Source organism: Nicotiana tabacum, chromosome 17, assembly GCF_000715075.1.
Source record: "Nicotiana tabacum cultivar K326 chromosome 17, ASM71507v2, whole genome shotgun sequence".
Classification (NCBI taxonomy): Eukaryota; Viridiplantae; Streptophyta; class Magnoliopsida; order Solanales; family Solanaceae; genus Nicotiana; species Nicotiana tabacum.
In genome coordinates this window covers 152853139-152861038 of record NC_134096.1, presented here as the reverse complement: position 1 = coordinate 152861038, position 7900 = coordinate 152853139, and positions in this window count along the sequence as shown.

Below are 7900 nucleotides of genomic sequence, written 5' to 3'. Positions count from 1 at the left end.
TCCTACCTTGAGATTTATCTCACGATCTGGAGTATCAAAGAAGTGTGAAATTCCTAAATGTACAAGTAGCCTCCTCATTATAGATGTGGTCGACAACACACCTATAAGAAGGACTCTACTAGACATGGCTCCGAGACATCCTAGGATACTTTAAAACCTTAGGCTCTGATACAAAGTTTGTCACGCCCAAAACTCGAGGAGCGCGAATGGCGATCAACCGAGGGAACCCGGTAGAGCAAGACTGTTAGATTTTTTTCTACCCAAACTCATCCATGAATATAGAGGAGATGTACTCCATTAATCAAACATTGAAAAGCTTTCATTAGCAACTCCCATTTCATTTCCATTAGCAACATCATTCATAATTTCCAAAATATTATGAGTTTATAGGAATAATGAAAAATATGATTTCCAAATACCAACAGTTCTAATTCAATTCCCCACATTAAATACCACCCACAACTTGTCTACGGAGCCTCTAAGTACAACAAAAGAGAAATATGAAAATGCCGGCAACAAGGCCCCGACTATACCTCAACCACAAAGTATATGAGAAACAAAAGATACATGACCCCGAAATGAAGTGGGGCTCACCAAGTTAGCTGAAGAGAGTGCACCGCTATCACTGATCAATACCGCCTGCTGTAGAACCATTTGCATCCATTAAATATACAGCACCCCCAGCAAAAGGGACATTAGTACCGTCAAATAGCACTAGTATGTATAGCTAAAAGTCATCTTTCAAAATAGAATGCCCATATAAGACAAGGCAACACATAGAAAAAATAAGTCACAATCAACAATATCCAAATGTCCAGTTAAACCATAATAATTTGTAAAATATGAACTTCATATACAATTTGTTGTTGTGAGATCATTAGCACCGATATACCACTGTTCACAATACCTTCGTTCACAATACCAATGTTTACAATACCAATGTTCACAATACCAATACCACCATACTTTTAGCACGGAGTCCGATCACGACCCGATCGGCTAGGCCATCTCAATAGAGACATCAACCACAATCATTCTCAATACCAATACCACCGTACTTTTAGCATAGAGTCCGATCACGACCCGATCGGCTAGGCCATCTCATTAGAGACATCAACCACAATCACAAATTCAATTACAAATTCCAGCACAATCACCACCATGTGTGCGACATGGCGTCCGATCACGACCCGATCAACTAGGCCGCCTCATTCGAGACATCAACCACAATCACAATTACAATTACAATTTCCACCACAATCACCACCATGTGTGCGACATGGTGTCCGATCACGACCCGATTGTCTAGGCCGTCTCACCACAATACTGTGTGGATCGACATCATCCTTTTCTATCAATCATCTCATCTCAATTAAGGGGAATAATTTATCACATCAATCTCATCCCAAATAAGGGGAATAATTACAATCCATTCCTACACCGACAAGTGTAGTTTCGGGGTTAGGTAATTTCAACCTACCCTTCCTCGGTGACTATCGATACTCCCAAAAATATTTTTGATTTGCTTACAAAGGAAACAACAATACAAATGCATTTACCTCATAACCTTTCATACCGTCTATAGTCTCATTGGCACTTTCAACATCATTATTTCATTGGCTCTCTTGGCCATACATATGATTCTTCATTCTTGGCACAATGGTCGTATTTCATATTCCACACTTTCATTTTTTCCCTTTCATTGTTCATCATCATAAATATCAACAAATAGAATATTACGGAAATCACAACTTTAGGTTCATTAGTAATGAAGGCTTTAAACACAACGGATTTTTTTTCAAGAAAATGGAGTAAAATGATTGGCAATCAAAACACAAGTTAAAATCATAAACAAGTAACACATAATTTATTCTTGAAATACTTTTCTCCAAAAAAGGCAATACACCATTTCAAATCCTAAATATATAAGAGTTCAAAACACATTGGAAATACTTACAAAGCGTAGCATTAGATAAAATAGCCACATTTGGGCATGATTTGAGTACATGAGCTTTTAGGCAAATCTATTTTCGAAGTTAGTTAAATCAAAGCTCATTTCATAACTTTTCTCACATCATTTCATTTCATTGGCACCATTGGCCACAAGTGTAACTTTCATTCTTGGCACGGTGGCCACAATTTATATCACCAACTCACTTCTTTCACTTTCGAGCATCTTTATACATTTATCAACAACAAGGCATTTCCAATCAAGACTTTAGGTACACATATGAGCAATTAAGGGTCTTAAACATATCGAGTTTTTATCACACAATTTGGCATACTAGCTTTCATTTGAAACACGACTCAAAGCCATAACATTTTAATACGCAACCCATACTTTGAAACTTACAAGAACATTATGGAATTTGATTCTAAGAGAGAAAATTTATCCAACATACCTCACTTTGAGCTTTCCTTAAATTACTACAACGTTACGGAAATTCTAGCAATCCCAATCTATTTTAAGACATAACAAAATTGAACACAAATTAGGAAGATATTCATGGTTTCAGCTCATTTGAGCATTTTATCAAACATTAGGTGTGCAAATTTTGCTACAAGGTTCTTCTACAAGATTTACTTCACTCCTCAACCCAATCTTTACTTATTTTTTCTCAACAATCTTCCCACAAACCTTATTAGTACAATCATGTATAAATAATACTCTTACACCCAATAATCATACTTCCCATCACCCATCTTTTACCCCAAACTCGAAATTAAAGACTAGGGTATGGAATCTTACCTCTTAGATGAAGATATTGTGATTAGCTTCCTTGATTCTTGGAGATTGGTGCAAGATTGGATGATTAGAGTGTTAGGTTTACTCCTTCTCTCTCTAAAATGCTCTTACATCTCTAAAATATCAGGTTTTAGCTCAAGAAATGACTAAACTCCTCTCTCTACCCGGCCTTGGGGGTATTAAATGAGCTCATACGTGCGCGGCCATGCACCTGGGCAAGTGGTCACGCATCTTGCCGCACACTTGGGCAAGTGGCCACGCATCTGAGGCAGAAACTCTCAAATATGCGCGGTCGTGCATCTGGGCGCGTATATGACACAGGTCCAGTAAAATAGCGATAACATTTTGTAAAAATATCCAAATGATGAACGGTTTTATGAGTTGGAAACTATATGGAAAGGGCTTTAATTTGCTAGGTATATCACCACCTAAGTCAGTATATAGAGGGAATTCTATTCATTTGAAGTCAAGTCTTGTGCTAATTGAAACATCCTTTCCACTTAATGTATCCAACTTGTTCCACACAAGATCTTGCCATTCACAAATCTCCTTAGTATGTTCTGACACACCTTACACATACATTATCAATTCAAAATTATGTGGCTCTATCCCATAGGTCTCCTTTAATATTCAAACACGTTATTCACAAATAACGTTAGCGCACTTTAAAATCATAAATCATTTGGAAATTTTATGGGGCCTTACAGTTTGGGTGTCCGACATAGAGATTTGGAGTTGAAGGAAGTGAACAGGTTGTTCTCAAAATTTTCTCCATGAGGATATTATGTGAATTGTTAATAAAGGTAAAGTAGGTTTAGTGCACATTGGGCCTTGTGGAATCTTGAAAGAAATTGGCCAAACTACGAGTATGATGTTTTCCCACCGTTGTCATCTATGCACCCGATGCTTCATGTGTCTATGTCAAAGAGGTTAATTGGAATACCTTTTGTCTATCGTTCAAGTGGAAGCTATTGAAGGTAAAGTAGACAATTGGCTTGTGAGAGGTACCTTATGGTCATCCTTGTCAGATAAGTCCGGAAGTTGGGATTGCCTCTGTCAAAGTGCTATAACTAAGTCAGTGAATCGAGGAGGTCGTCTCAAAGGCCGAGTGTGTTATTGAAAGGAAATATTCTCACTTTTTTGTATAGCCAAATAGTTGTGGTTCAAAAGGTACTTTCTATGTGTTATGATTTAGTGCAGTTAATGTCAAGGTACCACTTCTGATAATGTAATGCCCTTAATATTGAGGTCGGTGTTATTAACATATATTTTGATACTTTGTTAAGTTGTGGATGCGTTTTTAGGAGTATTTTGGTGGTTCTCTGGCAAGTGGTTATGCCCAATTACAAGGGAGACTCTGCCAAAAATTTTGGAAATTTGGGGAGTTAGCAAAATTTTTGAGATTTTGGTGTGTGGATAAAGATTTAAGTCACATTGGGTGTCTTTGGTGGACTCTAACCCTCATTCGAGGGTAATTGACCCTAGGTGAGGGAGAATGTAAGGCCCCGTTAAAATTTTCTAATGATTTAAGATTTTCAAGTGCGCCAGCGATTTTTGAGGATAACGTATTCGAGTATTAAAGGAGACCTATGGGATATAACCACATCATTTTGAAATGCAAATATATGTTTACGATGTTTTGGATCAAACTAAGGAGTTTTGTGAATGGCATGAATTTGTGTGGAAGAAGTTGGATACATTAAGTGGAAAGGATATCTCAATTAACACAAGACCCGGCTTCAAACGAATGCCACTCCAAAAATCTAAAGACTTAGGTGGTGATGTATCCAATTAAATCCCTTTGAGTCTAGTTTCTAACTCATCAAACCGTTCGTCATTTGGATATTTCTATAGAGAATTATGTCCATTTTACCGGACCTATGCAATATGCATGGCCAGATGCGCGGTCACTTGCCCAGGTGTGCGGCCGTGCACATAGGAGCCCTATAAATACCCCAAAGGTGTAACACTTAGTAAATCCGAATTAGTTGTGGATGCCTTAAATGAATATTAATGTGACTTTTTAGACATGTGAAGTCCTATTGGGATGAGTATGGGTGGAAACAATTGTTTTAGAATCAAGACCGAGACTGAGGTGTATAAAATTCAATAGAATCGACTAAGTTTATGGGAGGTCCATCTTATAGCCTTAAATAGTGCAAGGCCATGAAAACTCACAGCCATAGACAGTGTAAGGCCATAAAAACTCAGTGGCCCAGATAGTACAAGGCACATTCCAGGGCATCAACCTCAGCGCCCCAGACAACGCAAGGCACTGTAGTTTTGGCGCCTCCGATGGCGCCTTGCACAATTAATTCGGCACCCCTGACGATGCCTCGTGCCGGTGAGGTTTATCCGAGCTACTTTTATTTTCCTCCTTAATTTTGGGACGTGTTCACTTATTTAAAAGCCCTAACTCGTTTCTCCACACCCCAAACACGAAAACCTACTCTACAAAGGGAAGCTCTCAAGAACCTAACTTCCCAAGATCCCTCCATCATCCAAGGTAGGTTCCAATGATGATTCTATGTTAATTTCAATTCCCCAACACCTTATTAACATGGGTAAATCATTTCACTCCTTAGATATTCGGTCTAGATACCATTGTTGAGATAGGAAACCCTAGAACTCGAATTCAAGAGGAGTGAACTTCAAAAAGGTAATTCTTATACTCCTTAATCATTTATAACTATGAATTGATAAGTTTTTGGGAGAATAGTAAATGGGTTTGATAGATAGAACCATAAGAACTAGGGCTTTGGATTGTTATAAACATTTGGGTGATGAGAAATGGTGTTAGTTACATCTATTTGGGATTGTAGAATCACCTAGAAGTAGTAGAATGAGAACTTGGTGAAGAAAAGACCAATTACTAAGGTCGATGAGGCTTTACACCCATAAGGTGTTTGATAAAATTCGTAAGTTACTAAAACATGAACATTAGTGCTAATATTGGTTCATTTGAGACATATATATATTGACGTAGATTATCGTTGAAAGAGGCGACGAACATTTTGATACTTTTAAAAAGGGCCAGAGCTAAGGTATGTGAGGCTAACTAACTCTCTTTACGTTTAGGAATATTTATGATTCTCCATACGTCCTATTCTTTATGACTATTACGAGTTTCCTCAAAAAGTAATTATGCCTTGGTCCCTTGAATAGTTATAGAACTTCTATTCTCTAGATGGAATATTTTCGTAATCGTTCAATATCCTATGATCATCAATGATGACAAAGCAATTTATTATGAATACATGTCTCAGTCTAGTTCTATTCAGCATTCCAGTATCATGTAACTCAGTATAGTTCAGTAGTATAGTATCATATATTACATTATGATTCTCAGTTCCTAATTCTAAATTCCTGAATGTTGAAGACCTGTATTTGGGCCCGAGGCCGTAGTTTATGCTGTATGCATCTTTGGGCCTGAGGCCGCAGTTTATGCTTTATGCGTGTTTAGGCCTGAGGCCGCAGTTATGTATACGTATACTTGGGCCCGAGGCCGTAGCTTGTGCACATATATATTGGGCCAGAGGCCACAATTTAATATTTAGACTAATAGGTGGTTCATCATTCAGAAGAAGGAGTATTCATATCCTTACTTCCTTTGTTCAGTTCAGTTATCAGTTATCAGTTATCATTTCAGTTTCACTTTCAGCAGTTATCGTTTCAGTTATTAGTTAACTATTGTTTCAGTATTCTATTATTACTTCTTAGTTATCAGCTCAGTTTCAGTTTCAATTTTTACAGTTCTTTCGTTCAGTTGTTTTACATTCCAGTAGAATTCAAATAAACTGAAGTCCCTTTTTGCCCGGGGTCTGCATCTCGCGATGCAGGTAACGATTTACAGGTTGATGATTCTGCTTGCCAGGACATCTCGTATCAGCTATTGGTGAGCCCCAATATTCAATAACATATCATATTTCAATATTCTTAGAGGCTTCGTATACTATAGTTCAGCCAGTCAGATGTTAGTAGACTTTTATGTGTTAGCCTTGTCGGCTACTCATTTACACTTGCACACTTTTTAGTATTTTCTGCATCTATGATATTTCAGTTAGTCTCTTTAATAGATCATCATGTTGTTTATTTATATCTAGCTTACATTTATACCACATGTTGATCCAGCCATACAGTTGGTTGGCTCGGTCACATGCAGTCAGGCACCGAGTGTCGTGTTACGCTCAGGCCATGGTTCGGTAGTACAAAGCTCGGTATCAAAGAATTAGGTTCAAGTGTCCTAGGGAGTCTATGAAGTCTTGTCCAGTGGAGTTTCTTTTATAAGTGTGTGCCGGCCATGCATATAAATGGTTAACTACAAAGACATCCAGGATTGTTTCATTTCTTTCTACTCTAGATCGTGCCATGAAACTTAGAGAAATAGGTAACCTTCTCTTCCTATCGAATTCCAGACGTATCGAATGCCTAAGCGATGGGTAGGAAAAACCCAAGGTCCTAGAGAGGGTGATAGCCCATTGGGGTATAATTATGAAGAACAGGTTGGTAACAAATGAGACTTGAGGGGATGCTGAAAGTGGGATACAATGGATAGTAGTACATATTAGAGCATAACCTCATCAGAAAGTTGTTACACCCCATGTTTTCGTACATTAAAGTTTCGTCGTAAGTTAATCGGTGTAAGTTCGGGAGTGAGATTGTTTTTGGATTATAAGTTTTATGCTATCTCAAACAAGTGATGAGTAAATTCATGAAAGTGAGAGGGTAAGTAAAACGAAGAAAATGAATTTCGTCGAACTTTATCATTTTGGGATAAAATACGGCCCGAGTTAAAATACCCGTGTTACACCCTATATTTTTGTACGTAAAAATGCGTCGTAAGCAAACTAATGTAGGACCAAAAATTAGATAATATTTAAAAGTATATAAAGTAAGTTAATCATGTTACCTATGAGGTTACAAATATTGAAGATCATGAACAACAAGTACAAAGAGGGTTGGACAGTTCAGAAGCTAAAGCAATTGTATAAAACAATGTTTCGTCGAAAGTTGACAAGTTGGGAATGTTATAATATGTACCTTTGGGGTGAGACTAGGGTGATTAACATGATAAGGAGATTATGTTATGATTTATATTAGGCGTATGACATCCGTGTGTTATGTTTTAATGTCAAGCGAGTTGTGGAACAAAAG